The sequence below is a fragment of the Labrus bergylta genome, chromosome 20, assembly GCF_963930695.1.
Source record: "Labrus bergylta chromosome 20, fLabBer1.1, whole genome shotgun sequence".
Classification (NCBI taxonomy): Eukaryota; Metazoa; Chordata; class Actinopteri; order Labriformes; family Labridae; genus Labrus; species Labrus bergylta.
This window is the reverse complement of record NC_089214.1, coordinates 14008436-14033738: the sequence shown is the minus strand read 5'-3', so window position 1 is coordinate 14033738 and position 25303 is coordinate 14008436. Positions and strand designations below refer to the sequence as shown.

Here is a 25303-nt window from a genome sequence, read left to right as displayed (position 1 = left end):
CCAGCAGGTTCAACATTTATGTTGGATTAACCTTGAACTGTATCACAGCGGTGAAGACAATGAAAACCATTACTGGAAGCTTTAGGAATGGCATCAGGTCTTTTTTTTCAGGGGACTTGTGCCAGTACATTTTTGTTGATCTTTAAAGCTGCATTGAAGGAGAATGCAGTGTTTGGATGGGATTTCACAGAAAAACCCCCAAGCTGGTGTACACACTTTTTTTTGTACGTGCAAACAACAGTTAAGTAAATAAATCTACAGGCATCAGACCATTTTACTGAGAAATGCTTTGTAAATATTTGCTTTGTTTACAGACAATACAATATGATGTTTTTTGAAGGCTGGGATTTAAGAGAGTACACTAAGTAAATGTGTAGAACAAAATGGTAATAAGACAAGGGACTGTAAACCTCATCACAAGCCTCAGTGAATCTCTGGAGAGTCTGAAATCAGCTTAAATATGAAGCGATGTGAACAGGGAGTGTCTGACATATACTTTGAGCTGAAAACAAGACACACTTTCTTCTTCCAACCCTCTGTAGTCAGAGAGTCTTATGGCAGGCACATTAGATATTTAGAGCATAGACTGTAAATAGAGTCCTAATTATTATGTATGTTTTGCGACTCTGCACCTTAAGGCAGGATGTGATGAGTGGAACAAATATACATGCACTTTTCCTAAAGCTGCTCGTTAGACTGCAGGCCTGCGGCTTGGATGTATTTAATTTAAATGTGTTTGTGTGTATGTGTGTGTTTACAGGCCTTCTCTGGGAACTCCAACTCCGAGAGCTCAGTCCGCCATGAGCTGCAGCAGGGATTTGTGGCACGCTTCCTACGGCTCGTCCCGCTGGACTGGAGCGAGGAAGGACGGATCGGTCTGCGCATAGAAGTCTACGGCTGCCCCTACTGTGAGTGGAGACTGACACACGCTTACACAAAAACCTAAACCTTTTTTTTTTTTTTTTTTAGATCCAAACAATTCATTAAAAGGGTTGTTTTGTTTAAAAATCAAACTCAGTCAGTATTAAAACCTACCTCAACACAAAAAAGTCTTGGCAGAAATACACAGAACACAGTGAGACACTTTCAGACACGCACGCACGCACGCACGCACGCACGCACGCACGCACGCACGCACGCACGCACACACACACACACACACACACTGTCACTCTCTCTTATTAATGTATCGTCCAGGGAAGTGACTCTCACACAGCCTCTTCGCTCTCATCCTATTAAAGGCTGCCAAATTGATTTTGATAACAATTTTCAATTAAGCCTCTGCATGAATTAACATTATGAGTGACACACGTACATCCTTCATTCTGGAGATGGGATTTCACTTTGTGTGGATACGTCTGTGAGAGTGTGTATGTGTCTGAGTGAATACAAGGGAATGTATTGCATTCCAGTCATTCTTCACCTCTTTGATTATATTTATCTTGTTTATTTCCTTCCCATGCAAGAAGAAAAGCAAGTCAGTAATAATAAGTAAGACAAGAGGTGGTGCAAACACAGAGATGCACAATATGCATAAATGCACAAAGCGCAATACAAGACCAAAATACATCCTGCTTTAACTTTAAACTCATCACCTGTCCCCTCTGATGAAAACACGAGTGCCTTCAAACAACTTCAACTAAATAATGTACTCCTAATACATGTTGCTTCCTTTGTGCTTCAATAAAGTCAGCTTGTGTTTTTCTGACTAAAATAACATCTACCCCTTCATTTGTTGACAGTGTCACATTCATTTCTTAAAGGCACATTTTATATAAAGCTAACTGAACATTAAATGCTGTCTATTTTCCATGCTTTGTTGTTCAATATGAGAGTAAGGAAGATAGCAGCTATTTTAACAGCCTTAAATAAACATAGGTAGGGAAGGATGATTAAATGAATCTTCAGTCTGATGCATAATCACTGAGGCAGATGGCAGAACAGAGCCAGTTTGAGTCATTTCATAATTTAAGAGGAGTATTATGCATTGAAAATGCCGTATGAACCACACAATTGAAGCAAGACTCAACAATATATATTTCTTTACAGTAGTGAGAGAAATACATAAATACATGTAGTGAGGCTGGCTGTCAATAGAGCAGCAAAACTGTCAGTTGTATAAAAAGTTTGGCAGGTCTGAGTAACACAGTCTGTACCTGCAAAGTATTCTCAGAAATGGAGGTGAGTTGACTTCACAAAACAGAAAAAAATACACAATTTGTTTAAAAAATGTCTTTTGTCACCATCAATCTGTTTGCCTCTAGTTTATAAAAAAGATAAGTAAGTATTCAACCCTGTGATTTGATTAGATGCAGATGTAATGTGTTTAAGCAGCTTCTCCTTCAACTTGTCACAAGTCTTCAAACGGTGTGTCAGGTATTAAAATGCCATTTTGAATGTTGCTGCTATGTGTCCCTGCTATGTTGCTGCTATGTGTCTGGATGTAATTGCTATCTGGAGGATTGTGCATGAAATATTTAATCTCTTGGGTTTTTAATTCCTCTGTTGTGTGAGCACTTCTGTCACGATGCAGAGGAGGTTGTGTCTCTGTAAGTTATATTAGAACCCATTACACCTGTCAAAGAACAAAACAAGGATAAACCTATTATGTCAAAAGGGCTCATTGTTTGATCAAACATGTATTCTCTGTATAAACCCCTTCACCTAGCTAAATTGCACATTATAAGAGATGAATACAAAAGACAACATGTACTCCCAAACAACATTAGAATTAGATGTTGAGGCTTATTGTATTCAGGGCTAGAAAAGACCATTAGTGTCATTTTTTCTCTTTAATATCAACCACTTCTGACATGACCTTAGCCAGCAGGTTGAGCTGCTCTTTGACCAGTAGGAGAAAACTTTGGTTATGTTTGACTCCCAGAAGTAATTAGGTTTCATTTAAGTGAGGTCAATCCGGGGGGATAGATCAAGTGGGCTAAAGTGTTCCTCTCTATGATAAAATAAAAACACTTTTATTGAAATACCTTTCAGACCCTGGCATACTGCCATTCACAGCAAGACATTTAACTACTGGTCAAAAAGTCAGTCCAACTGTTATCGACATTCATGTTTATCATTCTCAGCAGAACTATGGAACACTGTGAAAACAAAAAAATAAAAGAATATTGTGAGCTCAACAGACTTTTTGTGTCCTTCGTTTTGTAAAATCATAATTCACTTAAAAATATATTGACCACATCAAACATAAAGTCAACAAAATGATGACATTGACTGACAAAATAAAACACAATAACAGCTAAACCGATGTTTATGATTGCACATATTTGTAAAGTAGATGGACGTGTGTATACAGCCTGACAGCCTTCCAAAAGTGAAGCCACAACATTAGGAACGCCCCCTACTGACTGGCTGCAGTGTAGGTCACTCTGACTCCACCAGCCATTTACAAATCAACAAATGATGGCAAGAAATGAGAACTATCATGTGTGTCTGTTCCTCTTCACTCCTTAACTTTCAATTTCTGAATCTACTTCTTCTGAATATGTTTCTGCTCTCAGATCCAGTAATGAAAGACAAAAGAAGTAAAGTGTTGTGCAACGCCAAAGAAAAGAGGATGAAAGAAAGAAGAACAAAAGACAAGTAGTAGGAGGAGAGGGAGGCAGATAAATATAGATGTTGTGTTCTCAGCATAATCATCAAATATGTTGGTTGTAGATGATAATTCTAGGTTTTGGAAATGAATGATAATTAAATGCAACACCACATTATGACTAATCTCGGATTGTGTTGTAAAAAAGCTTCTGTGTTTATGTGTCTGTGCCAGAGAGGGAGCCAATAAAGAGTCCTGATCCAGCATGCTGTGGAATTTACATGCTCATTTCCATTTTGATTAACACAGGATCAACAGAAAATCAATTATTTCATAAATGAGTCATGAAGAAGTAACGCTGAATGTGACTGAAATAAACAAGAGCGTACAGATTACATTTCCTATACAAACACAGTTATTCTCCTGCAGGAAGAATTTCAAAGGAAAGCAAACATGTCATGTCTCACTTCAACCTTAAATAGATGTGTTTATGGATGCATGGATGTCTTTTTAGTGAACTGTGACAAAACGGCAAATAATCCAATAACAGCCTCAGACGTACAAATGTGCAAATAGGTATAAAAATGTAAAGGTTACATAGTAAATGGCATTATTTTAACTTAGTGTGAATTAATTGAGTATAACTTCCATTTCTCTACACTTGTATCATTTGTCTATTAAATATTTGTAAAAAATATTGGCAAACTTTAAACCAGTGCCGTTTGGGCAAATAACAAGTGGGGACAACACTTCAAACTATTGAAAAAGCACAAAAAATCCTGTGTTTAAATAGGTGGGTGACTATGAGTGACCTGCTTTGGTGCTAACAGTCACCTAATTGGCTGTTTCCTGAATCACAAATGTCACTACATGCCAGTTGTGCGCCTTGATTTTCGATTTTTAGATGACGTAGGGGTCATCAATCACTTTCCTTTAGTATATTAGCAAATAATAATGAGCAAATGAGTACATGTCATGTCACATTCGGTGGCACAAGGGCGCTGTACGAACATGTGTTTTAGAAATACTACGTCTTTAACTAGGGCTCTATCTTAAGTGGTTAACAGGAAGTAGATTTGATCTTTTCCAACTGAAGCAGTTGGCGATGTAATTAATATTCCAAGTTATCACATTTTATTAAAGATGCTACCAGATGGTTTATTCTTGGCCACATATTCCTATATCTTATAATGTTCATAACGCACAAAATCTAAGGTAGGAAACTGCTGTTACTGAGGAAAAATAAAGACCACATTATGGTAAAACCTGCAGAAATAGGCAAAGCAGGATGATTTCCGATGGCTTTTCAATAGACAAATGTCCCCAGGGGGTTGTCGTAGGGAAAGTTTCATTGTTCGATGACAGAATAATGGTAATCTGTAGCCAAGAGATTAACAGCTAATTTAACCTGGAGTCAGACAGCGGGGATGGCCAAAGCACGGTGGGTCAGGTTTATGACAGTAGGATGTGTTAGTGAGGATCTCATTAGTCCCATATCTAGTTCTAGCTCCAGGCATCCCGGGGGGTGACTCATGTAACTGTCCCATAGAGCGCCCCTACAGGCTGTTAAAAATGTTGGCTGTGCAGCTCGTGTCTATTTGCAGTCGTTTTCTGAAATGTGTTTTTTGAGTTTGTCGTTCATGTATTTGCACGAGTTTGACGATAACGCAGTTGTTTCGGCTTTTTGCTGCATATTTGTTTCATTTGCAACACAATTTTCTTTTGACTTTGCAGTTTTTCAAAATTTACGGCACTTTTTTCTTATTGAAAGTCTTTTCAGCATTTATGGAGTGCATGCAACTGTCTTCCACCGTACAAAGCACTTTAGAAACCTGTTGTTTTTTTTACGCTGTGACGGGGACCACAGCCTCCGTACATGGGATGCACATCATTACCACTATAGGAAAGCTGGCACCCCAAACCTGTTTTTTAAAAAATGCTATAAAAATAAAGTTATTATAATTATAAGATTATTGTAGTCTTTTAAACTTGCAGATATGGTATGTTGTACAGGCCTGCCTGCACACCCAGGTGATTTTAATTAGGGCTGATTAGACCTCTGCTCAGATTGGAGCTTGACAGAGTTTTGGCTCCTCCCATCATCTAATCAGCCGATTAAGTGAAAACACCTGCTGGTTGTGCTTCTAGTTTAATATCATTTGAGGTGAGCATCATTTCTTATTCATACCTTGTGAGTTTAGTTAAAAAATCCCTTAGCTATTTATTTTTTAAACTAAAGCTTTTTTATTATGAACTAAACTCCTGTATGATTCTGAAACATATGAGTCAATGCTTTGGGAAACATTTACTTAAACAGCTCACATACAGTGTTTCATACAGCAGCTTCATATTTAAATGTTTAAATGTATCGAGTCCAACCTTTTTTTTTTTTTTTTTTTACACATAGGGATTTTTTTTCTCTATATTTTCTCTGTGTCTTTTTTCTGTCTTTTTGAAGGGGTTGGTCTGATCAGCTTTGATGGACAGGGTGTCATCTCATACTGGTTTTAGATATTGGATAAAATCCTTGATATTTCATGTTACTTTGACTAAAGCACACTAAAAATTCATATTGTTAAGGTCCGTTATGAAGGTTGTCAACTGAAAATAAACAGAAGCACTGTAATATAAGGAGGGATGTGTAATTCGATGGAAATATTTCGGTTTTTAAGCCAAGTTGTTTGGTAAGAAAATTTCAAATGTGCTCCCTGTGGTGTTAATTCTGCATGAAAGAACTACAAAATAATCTTCACTGCTTGATTACTCTGCATAATGAGTACGAGACCTTTTGTCTGATATTGCAAATTTTCTCAATTCATCAAAAAATAAACACATAGGACTCAGTGTGCAAGTTGTCTTTTGAGTTATGATTTTTATCTAAAAAAAACACATGAAATACACAAACTTGCTGTGCAAAGGCCTTGATGCTGACGTGACTGGCCACAGTATATAGGACTATTTATATTAGTTTGTAGGGGGCAAAAAACCCCACTTACCAATACAAACTTGCCCTCCAGGTGCATTGTAGGAGTGGAGCTTGAACAGCAATAGTGGCAGAAAAGGAGATCATGGCTGCAAAATACTTATTTAGAGATTTAAAAAAAACACTGTGTTGGATGTAGCTTCAGAGAGAAGAGTATATGCATATTTAGTGTTGCTGTGGACTTGATTTGCCTGCCGAGCTAGCTTGCAGGCCTTGTTTGAGTTGGTTTGTGTTTGTATTTTAGAGCTCAATAGTGGAGATTAGCTTCAGACTTCTGCTGTTGGATGTTTTTTCCCAATTTATTGAATCTCATATTGTGAGCATGTCCCAAATCAAAACTCTCCCAAACTGCTGGGAGCCTCAACAGGTCAGTCTGAGGAACACAACTAAAAGTCTTCTTCTTTTTTCTTCTTCTTCATAGTCCTGAATGATGCAATTTGTTTTCCTTACCTTCTTGTTATGAGATGGTTCTATGGTCTTTTAGAGATTATTCTGCTACATTAAGGAACTATTCATACCTTGTGGTATATTGGATTCCTCAGTCTGTACAATTTATGATTACCACACAGGAAATTAAATATTGGTTTTACACTATGCTATAATCCTAGTCCATAAAACTCCCATAATTATGGAGAGGGGTAATGGAATGCTAATAACACTTAAAACAGGAAACTGATTCTTGAATGCACAAGTATGAATTTGTGAGATACAGTGTGTGCATGCTCTTGCAGCTGTGTTTTGGTTTATTGGTTTATGCATGGATCTGTGTGCTTGTGTTGTGTGTATTGATGAGCTTTGACTGTGTGACCGTTAGCAGACATGATTATATGGTTGATCTGTTCCAGTGTTAAGTAGGATACTGAGACAAACCACAGTCCAATTAAAGTGAAGCTGTTGAATTAAGGGATCTTCAGGGAACCAGTGAGTGTGAGACAGAGAGAGAGGGGAACTCTGAATGGATCTCCCTGGTGTTACCGCCTGAATGACTCCAGCTAAAGATAGACAAATTGTGACCAGCTTTTACTCATGGTGTACCCATGTACTACATCTAGTCTCCACAATCGAGTATGTGTGTGCACTTGTTTGAATGTTTCCTGTTCCAATTTAATCCTGCAGACCAAATATCCGGGTGCAATTGTGTCTACACTTGGCAGTAATTATGAAGACTACTGGAGCATCACCACAGAAAGATGGACATACTCAGACTGGGTAGACAGACACACATCGATTGGTAACCGCACACCACCTTCCATCATCTCCACTTCTCTAAGAGCTCAAAGCTGTGTCTGAAGGGAGAAAAAAAAAACAATGTACAGCTGTAGGAGGACTATGAAGCGCATTTTACATTACCATCAGTTGCATGTCCTTGAGCACTTCCCACCAGATGCTTCTTTATTAGCCTCCGTCTCCTCGCCTCAGTTCTCCTCTCATAACAAACCACAGCCTTCTTTCTTTAATGCTGACTCCCATTACTCACATTATGTGTCTCCACAGCTCTCACGGTTAAACCTATAACTAAGTTTAATGTGTGACCATGATACATGTGATCAGAATGTCTCTCTATTAAATTGACTTGTTTTGTGGTTTGAAAGTATACAACCTTTACTCCCAAAATGTAAGACCATGAACAATGGATACCATGATTTGTGTGTAATGACATTTCTACATAAAACGTGAACACAAGCTGAAAAAAAACATGTAGTGAAGAGAAAAAATATAAAATTAATTGGGTTCTGTTTTTGGATAAGTTTCCATTTCTTTATGCAATTTTCAAACTAAAGAGTTAGAATCTTATCAAAGATAAAAGCACATGTTTTTCATTTTGTACATCGCGTTATAACTGCTTGACCCTTGTTTTACTCCAGTTGAGTTTTGGGGGGATGCCATACAGTGGAAAGCCATTGGTACCATTTCCATTGGGCCTCAACCTTTACAAGAACTGATACAGACACTCTCATGAACATTGAAATACATGCAGTCTAAATAAAAGACAACTTAGCAGCATATAGGTTAACCTACAGAGCTTGAAATCACATGCACACAAAGGCTGCTGAATACTGAACATGCCCATTTTTATGTCACACTACCTGTGTATGTGAATCTGAATGAAACTGGAAATTGTTGACTGTGCCAAAATAGTAGAACAGATTCATAATTAAGTGACCCATCAGTGGCTCCTCCATGTGTTTGCCTCCTGTCTTTGTACTCTCTATTGAAATCATAGATGCCTTTTCACAGCAAACTGCTAAGACACAGTTTTATTTTCCGTTCATCAGGACCACATTCATCGTTTTTTCATGAAAATTTGAGTCATGTCCTTGGTCATCGTCTTTCCTTGAAATTTCCGTCAGGGTCGTGGTCATATTTTTTTCATCTAAATTTGCAGCTTCTAAACATGAAGCAAATATTTTAAACCCATTAAAATTAAGGATAACATTTGTTTTTATTCCAGTACAATTACAATACACTATTTCAGTTTTCTTGGGCGCCTTTTCCTTTTTTTCTTCCTCACAGCCTTCCACATCTCTTTGCCTCCCCTGCCTCCCTTACTCGTACTCCCTACTATTTTCTCCCTCCCTGTCTTTCTTTTTCTTGAAACACACTAATGTATTCTTTTCACTACTGTTTTAATAGGACATTATGCCAAGGGGTAAGCGTTATTACTGAATCACCCTCTAGGCTAATTGGGCTTGAGCCTGCAATCACATCAGTATTTTAAGAATATTCAGACACACAAACACAAGCCCCCTCCTTAGATTCTGTCATTTGTATCTCTAAGGAAAAAAGCCACTCATGGTTTCTGGTTCCAAAGTCACAGTGGTAGCTCAACAGGCTTGTAATGGAATGGTCAGTCACTATTAAGAGCAAATATACTGGGGAGAGATGTGGATTTGAGCACACACTAAAATGCAGAGAGTGACAAAGAGGGGTTCTTAGAGAGACTGCACATCCAGTTTTCTTCTCCCAGTGGGGATAGTTTGTTTATGAAGCTGTTTAGCTATAGATTATTCAGTATACTATAGTACCTTACATAATGCCATGGTACATAGTAACTCCTATATTACTATGGTACATTACATAGTACCTCCCACATTACTATGATACCATGGCATGTACTAAATAGTACCTTACATACCATGGTATGCACTTGGTTGGCCAACCAAATTTTATGGGCCTGTGCAACCCTGGGGCACCCCTAGAAAAAACCGTGATCATACCAGAAAGCAGACCTGTACCTATTTTTCTGTCATTATTTTTCCGTCAATTACTTACTAATTATAACACAACTGTAATCTTATAGAGTAGGGTTGATATTGCTCTTATCGTTAAATCAAATTGATGGTAGCACAGCAGTGTCTGTGTTGTGTGTCTGTGTTTTGGCATATTTAACCAGTCTTTTTTTGATTGGTCATTGCTATGATCTGACACACACATGCCCTCTACACATACACATAGTCCCCCTGCTGATGGAGAATAATTCACCGAGACTCCCCACTGACATGAAAGCTAAGGGTCTCCAAGTCCATTGACATAAACCATGCAGAAGTGTGCTTCATGAACAGTTACATACAATGCAAAGGCATGGAAGACGCGAGCACACATCTCACACATACACATGTTGGATATATTGACATAAGTAACATGCTACTTGGATGTACAGTGAGTAGAAAGCAGGGTCGGAATTTAAAACACTCCACCGTGACTGTACCTTTAATTTTTTTGAAGTGTCTTCACTATTGATGTATATCAGTCAGTGAGGTAGTTAGCAGAGCTTAGATTTATAAAGATGACCAATGCTGCTCATGGCCACAAGAGGAAAATATATAAAGACGGCAGGAAGAAAAGGGAAAAGTAAAATGCAGAAACACAGGCTGTAAAACAAAGACAGAGGAAAGAATCAGGGACAGAGGTGTAGCAGGGAGGAGTAATAGAGATTGCTGTCAGTAAGAGGTGATGTATAGGAGAGAGGTTGATGAGAGTGAGCTGGCTTCTCTCTCTGCTCCAGTAGTGATGTCCTCTCCAAAAACATCCCTCATATTTAATGATGCAAATCTACAAAAGAATAGAGAAAAGGAGAGTACAAAACCTGCATGCCACTCACGCACTCTACTTGAATCTATGCAGACAACACAACACGTTACAGACAGTTCTCAAAGCTTGCACACGCATGCACTCTGATTCTCTGACGCAAATAGAGTTCTCTGTGAGTTAATGGAGTTGAGGCTCAGGGGCCTTGAGAGTTGTAGAAGCTGCTCTCGTCTTGCAAAGAAAGAAGAGAGAACAAATGTGAAAGGAAGAAAAAAATTGTGGGGCATTGGCATATATATTAGAACCCATGCAGTAGTCAGGAACAAGAGTTGGATCCTTTTTTTTCCTACCATGTATTTACTTCTTCTAAAGCCAAACTCACCCAGCAGTTGGACGGAAGCAAACAAGGGGTTAAAAAAAACAGGGTTTCCATGACTGTGGAGAAAAACGGTTATAAGACACAGTAAAAGGTGAAGAGAGGGACATCGACACTTATCAGAGCGAACATTTTTGTTTCAGCTTCTCCATCCACTCACTTCTCACCCAGGATGAGCGTATTTGAATTATGTTTTCAGTCAAGTCGACCTCTTGTAATCTCTGTGGAAATTGCTCGTGTCCAACTCAGAGAAGTTAAACATTTATAGAAAATTATTGTTTTAATGAGTATGTGTTGTCTTAATCAATCATTATGTTTGTTCTATCTAGGTTCTAGGTATCTAGGTATGTGACGATAAGACGGCTTGGAGGCATCTGCTTTGTGCTCCACGTCACCGCAGCCTCACTACCGAAGGAACCTATCACATGAAAGGTAAGGGTCACCCCAATAAGATTCTCTTCCATCACTGAAATCCCATCAAATTCCTCTTTAATGCCCATCAGGGAGGCATCAGATTGCAAGATGTTCAGCACGCTTTTGGAAGTAAAATTGGACAGCGTCAGAAAACAGCATCCAATATATATCCCTTTACAGTGTAGATTTCAAAAGAATATTACTTTTTGTTGTTAAATGTATCGCATTGATTAATAAGATTAACCCTTACTGCAAAAAAAACGAGCACTTTCTGCTTTTTGTCAAAATTTTTATTAAGAACTTTTTGACACAGTTTTTCAGCTTGGTGAAACTTTTACTTTTACTATGAGCTGTGCTATAGACATTCACACACAGCAACCATAATCTGTCTGAATTACAAAGATGCCAGGTTAATGATGCCAGAAACTGGTGTCTGTCTGTTGGAAGACGGTCCGTATCTAAGTGGGTCTGTGTGACAGTGTGTGTTTTTGTGTGTGTGTGTGGGTACCTGTGTGAAATGACAGTAACTGTGAGAGATAGTCTGAGCTCTGGTAATTCCATCAGGCCTCGGTCCCTCTCCGACTAGCAGACAACAATCTCCCTCATCAAGCAAAATCATTTCCACAGTCTGGTCAATAAGGATAAAAGCACCTTATATTATATGCACACACACACACACACACACACACACACACACACACACACACACACACACACACACACACACACACACTCTCACACTCATTCTTTTGTCCATCTTCATTTACTCCTAGTTGCTCTTGAGTGAATCTCTTTGAAGCCAATGATCGATGTGTACTTTCAAGTTATGAAATCAAAGTTTCTAAGGCCTTGATATGCTAATGTTGAGCAGCATTCAAAAACTTGTACCTTTTTTTTTTAAAGAATATTTTATCTTTCTAAGTCAACATTACAGAGCTTAATCTGGGGATTTATTTGCTTCTTTAATCTACGGTGTAACAGAATCATTCGATAGAAAGATCTTTCAGTATCACTTTTCTCACCTTCACCCTAACTTTTTCCTTTTTGTATTTTCAGGTTCTCCTCCATTCTTCTCTCATTCCCTCTCAGCCTCTACTATCCCTTTGATCCACTTGTTGATTTATTGATTTTGGTAAGCTGAGTTGGGATCAATAGTGTCTGGGAGGAGATGAACTGTTTAATGTGTATAGCCCTTTAAGAAGACAGAGCAGACAAACAGAGAGTGAATGAAAGCGTGAAACTGGAGATGTGGCAGGTCCCAAACAACATCTGTTAGCTTGTGCTATAGCTTGCTAAATTTTGAGCTTTTCCATTATTAAAAAAATGTAGTATTCTAAGGTAGCTTGCAGTGTAGGAAGCAGTAAAGGTACACGCTTTACCCTGCAGTGGGCGTGTGCTTTTGGTTGTTACGAGCGCAGGACGAGGGCCCAATTAGAATGTTGTGTTTACAATCTGCAATGAACATTTCTACTGAATAAACCTTTAAATGACGTGTTGAATGATGAGGAGCTGGGAGTCTGGTGGTACACACAAGACGGCTGCAGGGGATTCATGCCTGATTATGACAAGAGCAAGAAGTGGAAGTGAAATTTATTTAAGTTGTAGGAAGACATTTATGGATATGAACTTCATGTTAAGTTCTGACTAGAGAGTTCTTTGTTTTTGGAAAATGTTTGTGTACCATAACTCTTTTTAACAAGTCTTCCATTGACTTTCTGCTCCGTTTGATGTCGGCCTTCTGATTTTCTGACTTGATAGTCAAGCCTTCATTCCCCATCATCATCTGAATTTATTCATATTTTTTTAACCTCATTCTCCAAAGAAAACATGCACAAAAAAAAACCCACACTAAACCATAAATTCAGACACAATATGCAGAATGTATTCAAAACACTGCACCTCATCACATTTAGGGGGCTGATTTCCATTTCAGAGCAATATAAAGAAAGTAGAAAAGATAGTTCAGCCTTTGGCTCGCCCTTTGTTCCTCTTTGTGATCGCTCAGCTCGATGAGTCAGAGAGGCCGAGCACATTAAGCTGTCCAAAAGCTCTCTAACAGTATTCCATCTGCACTTTCTATCTCAATGAGACTCATCTGTCAACGTGCCACAATTAGCACAAACCCCTCAGTATCATGAGCAATGTTCTTTTATATACAGAACAAGGCTTCAGGTGGTTTATAAGTAAGTCCTCCAGGTAGCCATCTGCTTCAGATCTCATGGCTTCAGGGCATCAATCTGCTGTGTTTTCATTGGCAACAGTTGTTGATTAGTGACCACACACTGAACTCAACATACTATGCAACAAAAAATCATGCTACTGCCAAGAAAGCAGACTACATAATAACGAATAGGCCCGAAACACAAATTCTGACATCTTGATTATCTCAGCTGTCATTTATGTCTTATTTCTGGTTGTAAAATCTTAAGCAATTCTTATGCATGCACTTTAAATTTACCATCTTGCTTTTTGAAAAGATATACACATTTTAAAAAGTTCAGAATGTCCTTTCCCTGCACCCTGTAACTCTATTTGAGTAACACTGTTTAGTAGAAATGCAGTATGTATTTTCACTGCTTCATTTTTGGGTGCTCTCTTCTAGCTCATTGTGTTGATGAGCTTTTGAAGTCAGATGACATGAAAAATGGACCTGAAAAGTTTGTTTTAGTATGGGGATGGGGTTAATGAATCAGTTACTCAAAAACATGTGAAACAAACAGTCAATATTGGCTTCTTTTAAGAATTTATTAAAGAGACTTGAGATGTGATTCAACATGTCCTTGTTAGTTGCATCAATCACTGGGTGCTACGTAAGTTTTGTACTTTGGTATGGATATTCTGATACTCTTTGGCTATTCTTACTTGTGCAAAAATTACTTTCTTAGCACTGACATACATAAAAAAAAAATACAGATTGTGGCTAAATAGTGAATCGTGGAGGATGATTGCAAACATAATAATCAATGCATTATTTTCAGTGCTAGAAATCCAATGTATTTTTAAAGTCAATATAATATGGAACAGGTTTACTTCCATACAGGATCAGCAAAGGTTTAAGTGAGACATATTGCTTTTTGGATGCACTTAAAGCACCCCACAGTAGCTTCAACTACCACTGATACTTAAATACTTATTTATACCCAAACCAGGACCTAGTTCATTTGGTTCCAAATATGTAGCATTACCAACCTGCAATTTTTTAGCACATTAAACATATGTTAGTAATTATGTACATTAATAGGGTCCGATGTATTTTGTATCTCTGTTTATTCAAACTCAACTGCAGAGTCCTTCATGGAGCAAACTGAGTGGCACTTTGATGGTCATATTTGTACATGCATGTGTTTTACATATTATGCATACATTAGAAATCTCGCTTGTATATCAAAGTAAAGAGGTTTGTTCTATCTGTCTATTTCTATGTTCTTCAATGTGTGCCGTTTTCCACAGTGGCTTAATCTAAATTGAGCATATCCAATTGCCACATTAAACCGCATTAGGACTAATCAGAATTATATTGAAGCTTGATGGCCCCTTATATGAAGGGGCTGCACATGCATCATGCACACAGTATGAAAGCACATTGGTTTGACTTTTAAAAGAATAATAAAGTGTGATTAAATTATGATATCAATATTCTATCTTATATTCTAATTATGCCTTTAAATCAATACTGAACATATTGGCACCAAAGTAACTAGTGAATGTAGGTTTTGATATGTTGTATCATTAAATTATATCATCTTTTTTTTTTTTAATGTCAGAGGAAGGAAAAAGAAAAAGGGTTCTCCCTAAAAATGCTCTCTTTTGGGTTTAGTCGGTCGTCTCTCAGCCGGAAGGTTCGTCTCCTGTAACAACATGTCCGATGTGTCCATTGGCAAGACACTTAACCCCAAGTTGTTCCCGCTGCCTCGTTGGTGGAGTATGCATGTATATGAATGGATTAATTACTCCTGATGGACACTTTACATAGCAAACTCTGCCATCAGTGTGTGAATGAGTAGGTTTGACATGTGGTGTAAATGTATCTCGTTTTTTTTTTTTATCCTCTTTAACTGGGTATATATCTCTCATCAGCCCCCTTTATTATCTGAGCGTCACAATTCTGAATCAGCCTCCTGAACCACAAGCCTATTTGACGGCCTGTAGTTTCTTACTCCTGATGCTGCGCTTAGAGCAATTTGCAAGTGACTGACACAAGACATCCAAGAATTTAATTTACCAAGTGGAGAGACAGATAAATGCTCTACACTCACAATCACATGTATGAACAAACACAGGGCCGTGAAATCATGCTTATCACTCTGCAGGATCAGTGGCAAAAGGATGGATATACTGATGAAAGAGAAGTTCTCCACTCTGTAGCATAATGATGTTCAAGAAAAAAGTTATCGCTCTGTGTTTTCTTTATTTTTTCAATCTCCTCTAAGTTTTGCTGAGTTGCTCCCAAAACAGTGACAGCATTTCTCTTGTTACAATGATGCTTTTTCATTACAATTATACAGAGACTAAAGCAAAACCTTAATACAATTGTTAACATTTGGCATTTTATGTATCCTTAGTACAAACAACTGTCCAATCAGATGTAAAAATAATGTAAAGACAATTAATTTAAATTCATATCTACAGTATGCATTTCAGGAATAATTGTTCTGTATAACACACTCTCAGTTGGATTATGCAGGTTATGTTTGATAAATCTGTGTTGTAGTATTTTACTTTCAGTAACTATCAGTAAAATGCCCCAGGAATCATTTATACTTTTTGGAAATCTACATATTTATTTTGGTACGAATTTTTGTCCCTTGTTTGGGTATGTTGTGGAGTGTATTTCTTAATGCTAATTAGATATATAATTGTGAGAAGCTTTCTATGATTAAGCATCTTACTAAATTAATATATATATATATATATATGTGTGTGTGTGTGTGTGTGTGTGTTTTCAATCTGCATTTCAAAAATAATTTCAAAAAGCCTTTCTTATCGGGTTTGATTGTGGTGTGGTTATGAATATTTATAGTTAATTGAAATGCACTCCTGAATGATTAATTGCAGATAGAATTTCATGGACAAATGTTTTTTCATTTTTAAGATTTATTTGCATTCCTGTACGGTCTTTTTCATCCAAACAAATGTATTAAGAGAACAAAACTTATTCCAGAAGAGATTTAAATGCAGACAAACATTTTTATGCATGAAAATTTACTCCAAAGAAATCATTGGTATACAGGCACAAACCAGGTGCAACCTGACAAACAAGTGAGAGATTCTGAGTAAACACTGTTGGTGGTTCAGAAAGAATAACAGAGCACCCAACCTCCTGTTACCTTCTGAAATCTTCATCCATCCATCCACCGTTCCAAGTGTTGCACCGGTTGCTCTGCCAAGCTGTCATGACGACTGCATTTCCTATGCATTCAGATGTTATACACAGGATACAAACTGCTGCCAACCAGCTCTGTAGTCTGCACCTTTCCCATCTTTCCTCTCCATTCCATGCTTCTGTCTCTCTATTTCCATTCTTTGTCTGTTTTCCTGTTTTGGTATGGGCACAGCAGACAGGTGTGGCAGGAGGAGAGGCAGATGGCAGGGATGAAACTTTTGGTGCAGGAACTGAGTATCTGAATATGTGTAGAGGAGGATGAATGCAACACACACTTGCTGGAGTGCACATTGGACTTTTCCTCTGCTTTACTTGCAGGCGTGTCATATAGCCACACAACACATATACAAACTGCACATATGCCCTATGTAATAAACCTTTTAGATGAGTTGTCCTTGGAGCAGGTATACTAGAGAGTATGACAGCTTATAGCACAGAGATGATGGAGATGTCATAGCAGCACTGTTCTTTGAGTGACCTGTGTGTTTATGTCTCGGATTAGAGCCCAGGTGCTTATCTCCCGGCTGAGCCTTTGTGCTGTAATATCACCTGCAGATGTGCACACATGTTTACTGTAAACAGATGTCCACAGATTTGTTCATATAGAATACACACACCTCAAAATCAATGGACTTTTAGTCACTCTCACTGTTACACACAGTTTCGTCCTAGCCTTGTCCCCATTTCAGTCAAGGCCTGGTGCTACCTCAGGACGGCCCATTGACTCTTGTATCTCATAAAGGTTCTGTAAAGCCTATATGTCCTCTAGTCTATTGCAGCCTTAGCACCGATATAAAGGCTGATTGGACTTGTGGATAAGCTTTTGAACAAAAGTGCTGATCACAGTTCACAGCACTGAAGAGTGACAATAACCGAGCAAAAGCAAGGTCCGTTGTTCCTCGTCAAGGATAATGGCGTTGTTAACTCTGATGTCTGCCTCTACAGAAGGTCGTCTTTTCCTGTGTTTTAAAACATTGCTTTATAGAATCCATCTTTCTTTATTTATGGTCATCTTTCCCAGATCATTGATTTTAATGTTCTGACACAAGGACTTTCTACTTTCTTCTCTTTCTAAGATTCTGTTCAGTGTTTAGTATATTTATATACAGCTCTTTTTGTGATCATTTCACTCTCAGGAGCTTCCTTATCCGGATGAAAACTACAGTGAACAGTTACTCCAAAATCCAATACTGGATTTCTTCTCAGAATTCTGTGTCCAAGTTAACCATCCGTTAAATCACTTACTGATGCCTTGTGTTCAATCAATTAAAAATACACACCATGTATCATATGAACAATCCTTCAGTACATCAGCTTCTTAGTCACTTTAGATATATGAAAACAGTGATTGCCTTATCTCTCTTTGGCGATAACATTAGTTTGTGCTTCTTAACAGCCCGACTCCCTGCATGTCTGCAGAAGAAGCCAGCATTTTAAAAGAACCCCTGCAGCTCCTCTGAGTCACTGTTTGTTTCTCCTTCCAGTTAGCTTTCCTCTTAACATCACTTTGATTCATTCAAATACTCACACACAGTTTATCACTTGTCATCACGTGTGTGTGAGTACATGTGAGTTTTTATGCTGTAGTAACCAGCTAGGATTTTTTTAAGCTAAGTTATCAGCTCTCTGAGAGGATTCTCCGAATGTTTGAGAACATTAAAATATGCAAATATGAAAGAAGATGGTATCATACACCTTGCACAGTGTTCTTTAATTGCTGTAGAAATTGAAATAAATCTCTCTCTCTGTCTCCCCAGATGTATGCCTAATCACTGTGAACATGGCGGTCGCTGTAAACGGACGTGGGACAGTTTCAGCTGTAGCTGTGACGGAACAGGAGCCACCTGCCACACATGTAAGTCTGTCAGTGTGAGTATGCACCACTCTTTTCTGTTTCTTGTGGGTCCGTTTTATTCTGTTTTCCTTTTCTTTCTCTCCTTTGATTGATCAAGCTGTTTACTTCCATTCAAAGCCTCAGCAGATGGACTCATGAACTTAAGTGTTCACAGGCCGGGCTGTTCTCACTGCGTTGTGTGTTTTGATCTGGCCTGAGAAGAGGCAAACCGACCTAACACACCCCAAAACAAAGCACACAAAGAGAAATTAGCCAAAGAGCTTCTTTTCAAAGCTTACAATTATGAGAATGACATCCCTTCTCCTATAGGCAGCCAATAGTGTTTTGTTTTAGGAGAGGACAGAAAGACATGCATGTTCAACAACAGATTTAATAAAACAGTGGTGGAAAATACATTGTTCATGGTGGGAAAGACATAACTCATGATAAATTTATCATATTTGATCCAAGACATTAAAAAAAAAAATAAACAGCAAGTATAGATCGCAGGAAGGAAAAGACAAGGAGAGACATAAGTATTTAATTGAGTCTGCTTACCCCCTTTTTAGTACATTTACACCCTCTCTATTATGTTATCTTATTTATGTTATTTCATTTCCAACCCTCAGCTATCTATGAGACAGTCTGTGAGGCCTTCAAGCACTTGGGCAGGTCCTCTGACACCTACTGGATCGACCCTGGCGGCAGCGAACCCCTTGGACTCATTGAAGTCCACTACAACAAGTGCGTGTGGGCAGGCAGGGAATGGCTTTTCTGCCTATACATATGGCACATGAATGTGTGTGTGCATGAAAGTTTGTATATTTGTGTGTGTGTGTGTGTGTATCAATTGTCTAGCCTCAGTGACCAGCGAGGGAAGACAACTCCTGCCCTCCTCATTCTTAACCTCAGACAACAGCACTCTTAACCTTCCATACCTGGGGTTTCCATGGGAACACAGTCAGAGTCACTGACATTTAACGCAGTCACACATAAACACTCGTACCCACACACCCACAATAAACAAATGAAACCAACCAGTAATGAAAAACCTAAGAGTGCTCAAATTGCTGAGTGACAGTTACTCCCACAAATACTTTACTCCATAATACTCACTCGCACACTCGCACGCACGCACGCATGCACGCACACACACACACAGCAACAGTGTGGAATAACTAGATATAGTGTGCCACAGCAGAGCAAAGGCGAGACTTTTAATGAAATGTCACTGCTCTCCGCTGGTCGGCCCCTTAGTCACGCTGAATAACACTCTCACACACACCTCACAAATGTGAAGAGCTTCTCTCTCTCCAACACATACACACACTTAAGAGAGCTGAATTTCTCTCTCTCACACACACATTTCTTGACTGACAGTGGGAATGAACAGAATGATGCCTGAGTGGTTCATGCTGCTATCAGTCTCAGAGTAGCTGTTATCTAAAGATTACACAGAAAATATGTCACTATGATGGTCACACTGCAATTTATTGTGTGAATATAGATTAAATGTGTGTGTGAATATTGATAAATGATTATCTGGTGTAGTTTTTTTTTGTGTTAATGCATGTAAGCGTACTATAATTGAAGGAAGAATTTTTCACCCTTAAATGTTGCAGAAATCAAATATATCCTCTGAAAATAACTGTGAGTCATAACTGTCTACAATGAGTGTAACACCCGAGTCCCACTGTCTGTGATGCTTTCCAAGCTTTCCTAGCCGTATCTACACGTTGTTTATATCGCCGGGACGGCCGGCCAGCTCATCCTCTTGCGTATAAAAGTTGTTTAATTGAGGGACTAGAGAAAAGAAGAATAACATACTGTACTCACTGCTTAATTGAATGTCATGTAAGCATTTTTAGATCACGGTCATTTTGTGTAAATTTACATGCAGTGTGAAGATACAAGCGTTTTAAAGTTTGCTAGCATTAGCATGCTAACACAACAATGAAACGCGAGTTGTTATGGTTTCATGCTGGTGCTCAAGGGCGACATCTGCTCAAAAAATTGCATATTCTTCCTTTAAACTACAAAATAAATGCCATTCATAAAGGTGTTTTCCATAACTCAATTGTTTACCACATAACAGAGGTGGGTTTATACTTATTTAAAAGAACAATGGAAAGGAGTTTATGGGAAAATGTATTTTTTAAAGGTCTTCCCCACTGCCCTGTTTGCAAAATATTCTGTTATGTCAAGACACTTTCTTTGTTCTTCGCTTGTGAAAAACGAAGTGTTACACTGTAGTAAACTCCTAACAGTCACTTCAGTGTTGTTCAGTGGAAGAGTTGGTCGTCTCTCAACTGGAATGTACGACATGTGAAGACACTTTTTTTTTTTTTTTTTATGATTTATTTTTGGGCTTTTTGTGCCTTTTAATGGATAGATAGGATAGTGGATAGAGTTGGAAATCAGGGAGAGAGAGTGGGGAATGACATGCGGGAAAGAAGCCACAGGTGTGAAGTGAACCCGGGCCGTCCGCTTGAGACGACAGCCTCCATACATGGGGCGCGCACACTAACCACTGCGCCACCAGCGCTCCCACGTCAAGACACTTAACCCTAAGTTGATCTCACTGCTCGGCGGTGTTGATAAATGTGTATGAATGGACTAGTTAGTAGTGATGTATACCTTACAGTACATTGCAGACCTTACATCAGTATGTGAATGGGTTAATATTTATGAACCCAGTGTATACAAGTTTAACTTAAATTTGAGTCTTTCATTTGGATCTTTTTAATCAAACACACTTGTCCTTGTGTTCTTTTTTTCCCCCATTTTTTTCCAAGTTTGGTGAGCGTACTGTGGCTTTCGCAGGCCTCGATCATAACAACATTTTAGTATGTGAGCGTTATTATTGAATACATTTATTATTTAACGAAGCTCACATACTTACATCCTTCCTTTTTCAATCTTAATCTTGTCCGTAAATAAGCCTACATATAAACCACTGTCTCATGTCTTAGTATGGGCTTTCCAAACACTGCAGAGAGGACCAGCTATAAGAAAAAACATTTGAATTAGCTTTTCAACTACTCATTAAACATGTCTGTCTTCAAATGTATTAGTAAAACCAGTCTGTGTAAGCTGAGCTGGGTTTTGTCGTTGTTAGCATTTTGTCTGTAACGAACTGTAGGATTTATTCCCAGTTTCATAATAAACACTAAACTAGCAGTGAATCATTTAACAGGTTTGGTTAGGATTTTCTGAATCTTCAATTTCAGCGAGATAGAAGTGTTATTCTGACTTTACTGTTATTGTCAGTGATAGTAAATGGAGGGTGAATGGACTTGAGCTTGTAAAGCACTTTTCTAGTCTTCTTACTACTCAAAGCGCTCTCAACACCGCATGACACACCTACCCGTTCACACACTGATGGATGGGGCTGCTAAGTAAAGAGTCCATCAGAAGTAACTAATCCCATTCATACAAATTAAAATACCACCGAAAAAGCAGTTGGAGTAAAGTGTCTTGCCAAAGGACACATTGGTCATGTGGCTGCAGGAGCTGGGGATCGAACCCCCCGGCCTTCCGATTGCGAGACGACTGACTCTTAACACTAAACCACAGCTGCACCCAAGCGACTGGAAAACTATGTCCTTTTTTATTATGTGCAAGACTGCTGTGTGACATAACTTTCTCTCTGTTATTATCCCTCTTAATTTAGATACAATCTCTTGTTCCATTTTCTGCTTCCATGAATCCCTTGGAGTTAATTTAAAGCAACATATCAGGGCACGTTGCTTCATTTTGCTGCCTAATAATTTGTTTTCACACCAAATGGACCTGTCTGGCTGAGTGAGATATAATGAAGAAATAGATCTGTGTGCTTGTTTTCAGATGACAGCCATCACCACCAGTACAGGAAGCTGTGAGCAGCAAATCGCCTACAGCTGTCGCATGTCCAGACTGCTCAACACTCCAGGTAAGAGATGAGGATGGCATCTTTATTCACCGCTGACTAAACAAGCACAGTGAGACAGGCAGGATGTTCTTTCTGTCACACCGTCAGGATTTGATTTGACATTCATTTTAACAACAACTTCCTCTATCCAACTCCCTCTGTGGGGATACCACAGAGAAGAGACAAACTCATCAGGGTTGGTATGGACACGAATAACTGGAAATGTTTGGAAAAACATGAGCTTCACTTACATGCAGACATCTTTTTAGAGATTGATTCAAGCTTAATCATCATTAGCTGTCTGCCACTGGATTTCAGGATTGCATTATAGTAGATTGTTTCTGCCTCATTGGCTCTAACTTTGATGGTTGTCCAGCATACAGACAATGCACTGTCAATACCAAAATCTGGTCCCATGTCTACAAATTTTGCATAAAAATGCACCATTAATGCTCTACTCCCACTTCACTACCTTGCAAGTTAGGGAAATCCAATTACCAGTGTAGAATGACTGAGGAAGTAGAAGAAGGAAAAATCATTTACTCCAAAATATGCTTCATAAATTAGCTGTCATCCTTCATCAAATTATACTGTCAACAGCATTTTCTCTGCGCAGACACACACAAGAAACACAAGCGCGTGCGCACACACATACATTATGCACTCTTCCATGTTCAGTATTTTTCCCATACTGATCTCATCTATCACATCTAGTGATGGCATTTGAGAGATAAACAGAGCGTTAAATGGGAATCATATTCTGCCACCAGTGACAACACTAATTTAGATCTGGGGCCGTAATTGCTCTAATATTCTGACCCCTTCATCGCCTCTGTTGCATATTCTGTCCTTTTGAATTATTGTATCTCCTCCATTTCACTTAAACACATCCTGAACATGCACATACACAACGTATGGTAGTCCTAGCTCATGGGAAGATAACATCGAGGGAGAGCTGGATACAGATGTATGCCGAAAAACTCACACAAAGATTGCTTGACTGTGCCATGTCATTCAATACCCGACTAACGTTCTAGTTACTGTGTCATTAATTTGTGAACATATTCCAGGCTAGAAGCAAGTCTGGGGCTGAGAGAGAACAAGAGCTTATATATAGCAAGACAAGAGAGAGAAGAACAATCACCAGGGTCCTCAGGCCAAAAAGAAGTCTCTCTCTCTCTCTCTCTCTCTTCTCACCTCATGTCGCCTCCCTCTTTCCCTCTGCTATACCCTGTAGACAAGACGCTAATTAATGCTAAATTATGGTCTCTATCTTTCCCTGGATTCAGTGCACTGTTGAGAATCTGCCTCAGTTCAGGGTTACAGGAGGCTCATTTTAATGGAAGCAGATGAGGTTGTTCACTCGGTTGACAAAGAGTTTGAGGCACATGTGTGAAGTTAGGCTTTTTATAGCAAAGCAAATTAACAGATGGGACAGACCTGGAACCTTTCTACAGCCTTCCTACTTTTTCTTTTTCTTTTTTTTTGGGGGGGGGGCCAAAGAGAACCAGCAGGTCTATGTGAGTGCAGGAGTTATTTCTTGTAGTATTGTGTCTGACAGAGTGGACGAAGAGAGAGAGCTGCCACAAGAGGAGCCAGTATCATTTACATCCCATAATATGTGCTCTGTGGTTGCTGCTCCTGGTGTAATGCGTCATTGCTCGGGATAATGCTGTCATACGTTGTGTTGACAGAGTCATGAGTCTTATCCCCGCACCACGTCTGTCTATCTACCTGAGAGCAACACTTACAGCTCACAGACACACAGGAAGAGTTTAACACTTCACAGTACATTAGGTTGGAGTAACAAGGTGTTTGTAAGGGGAGGAATGATCTCTTTCTTCTCTCTTATTACCTCTCGAACACGTATATATCCTGGAAGATGTTCTTTTTGTATTGTGCTCTCACAGCCTCTTATAGCCACAACTAATCCTTAGTGTCCCAAGAGTGTACCTGCCTATCTGTCTCATGGCAGTGTAGTGTGAGATTTGAACAAAACAATTCAAGCTGCTCTTACTCTCTCGTTCACGGAGCAATTTTATGAATAAATGCAAAATAAAATACATTTGGGAGACCATGAATTTATCTAGGTGGTCCGACCAGGTATCGCCTATGTGTGGGAAACACTGTTTTAATATTATGTTTGTATTTGTATGAAATGTGTTTTCCCCACTAAATTAAATAATTTTTTTGCAACAAACAACTTTAATCTGCTCAATTTAAATTTATCCACGCATGCGCACACGCAAACACCAGGACGTATGCCTCGCGTTTTGAAACGTTCCACCCGATAGTCTGTTATTTATAGGAATTCAGCACAGCATCAGGGCTTCTCATGGCTTCAGCTTTCATTGGAGCAAGCTGCATTTACAAGAGGGGTGTACGGACAGTGGACCTTCTCTCTACCTCTCTCTTTCTCTGAAGCTGATGTGATTCTGCACTCTTGGTTTTGCTGTCTTATCTGTCTGCAGGAGTCGAAAGGGATTTTTTTTTTTTCACTGGAGCTATGTTGCATGGAGCCGTGAGCTCCTTGCGCACACTCTCTCTCCCCCGCTCTCTCTTTCTCTCTCGCTCACACAGTAAAATTTTGAATAAACACAAAATTAAATTACCTTTTCAGAAATATACTTGGGCGGCAAAACATTTTTCCTGGGCAGCCCCCCCAGGTATCGTCTATGTTTGGGAAACACTGGTGTGTGTCATTGTGTGTGACTGTGTGTGTGTGCATACTGGCTTTGACACAGAGTGAGCTGTCCATGCCATGCTGGCCACTGCCTGCATCGTTCTCTCAGCATGTCAAATGGTCTCTGCTCCAAGTCAG

The 25303-nt window shown here is 39.0% G+C and overlaps 1 long non-coding RNA gene across 1 annotated transcript; it reads left to right on the top strand.

Annotated features, from left to right (window-relative positions):
- The first annotated feature begins 11268 nt into the window (after window positions 1-11268).
- Window positions 11269-20220, top strand: LOC136177235 (uncharacterized). Its single transcript, XR_010664877.1, has 3 exons — window positions 11269-11373; window positions 18496-18593; window positions 19202-20220. It is a non-coding gene; the product is annotated as an uncharacterized lncRNA (long non-coding RNA).
- The last annotated feature ends 5083 nt before the right edge of the window (window positions 20221-25303 follow it).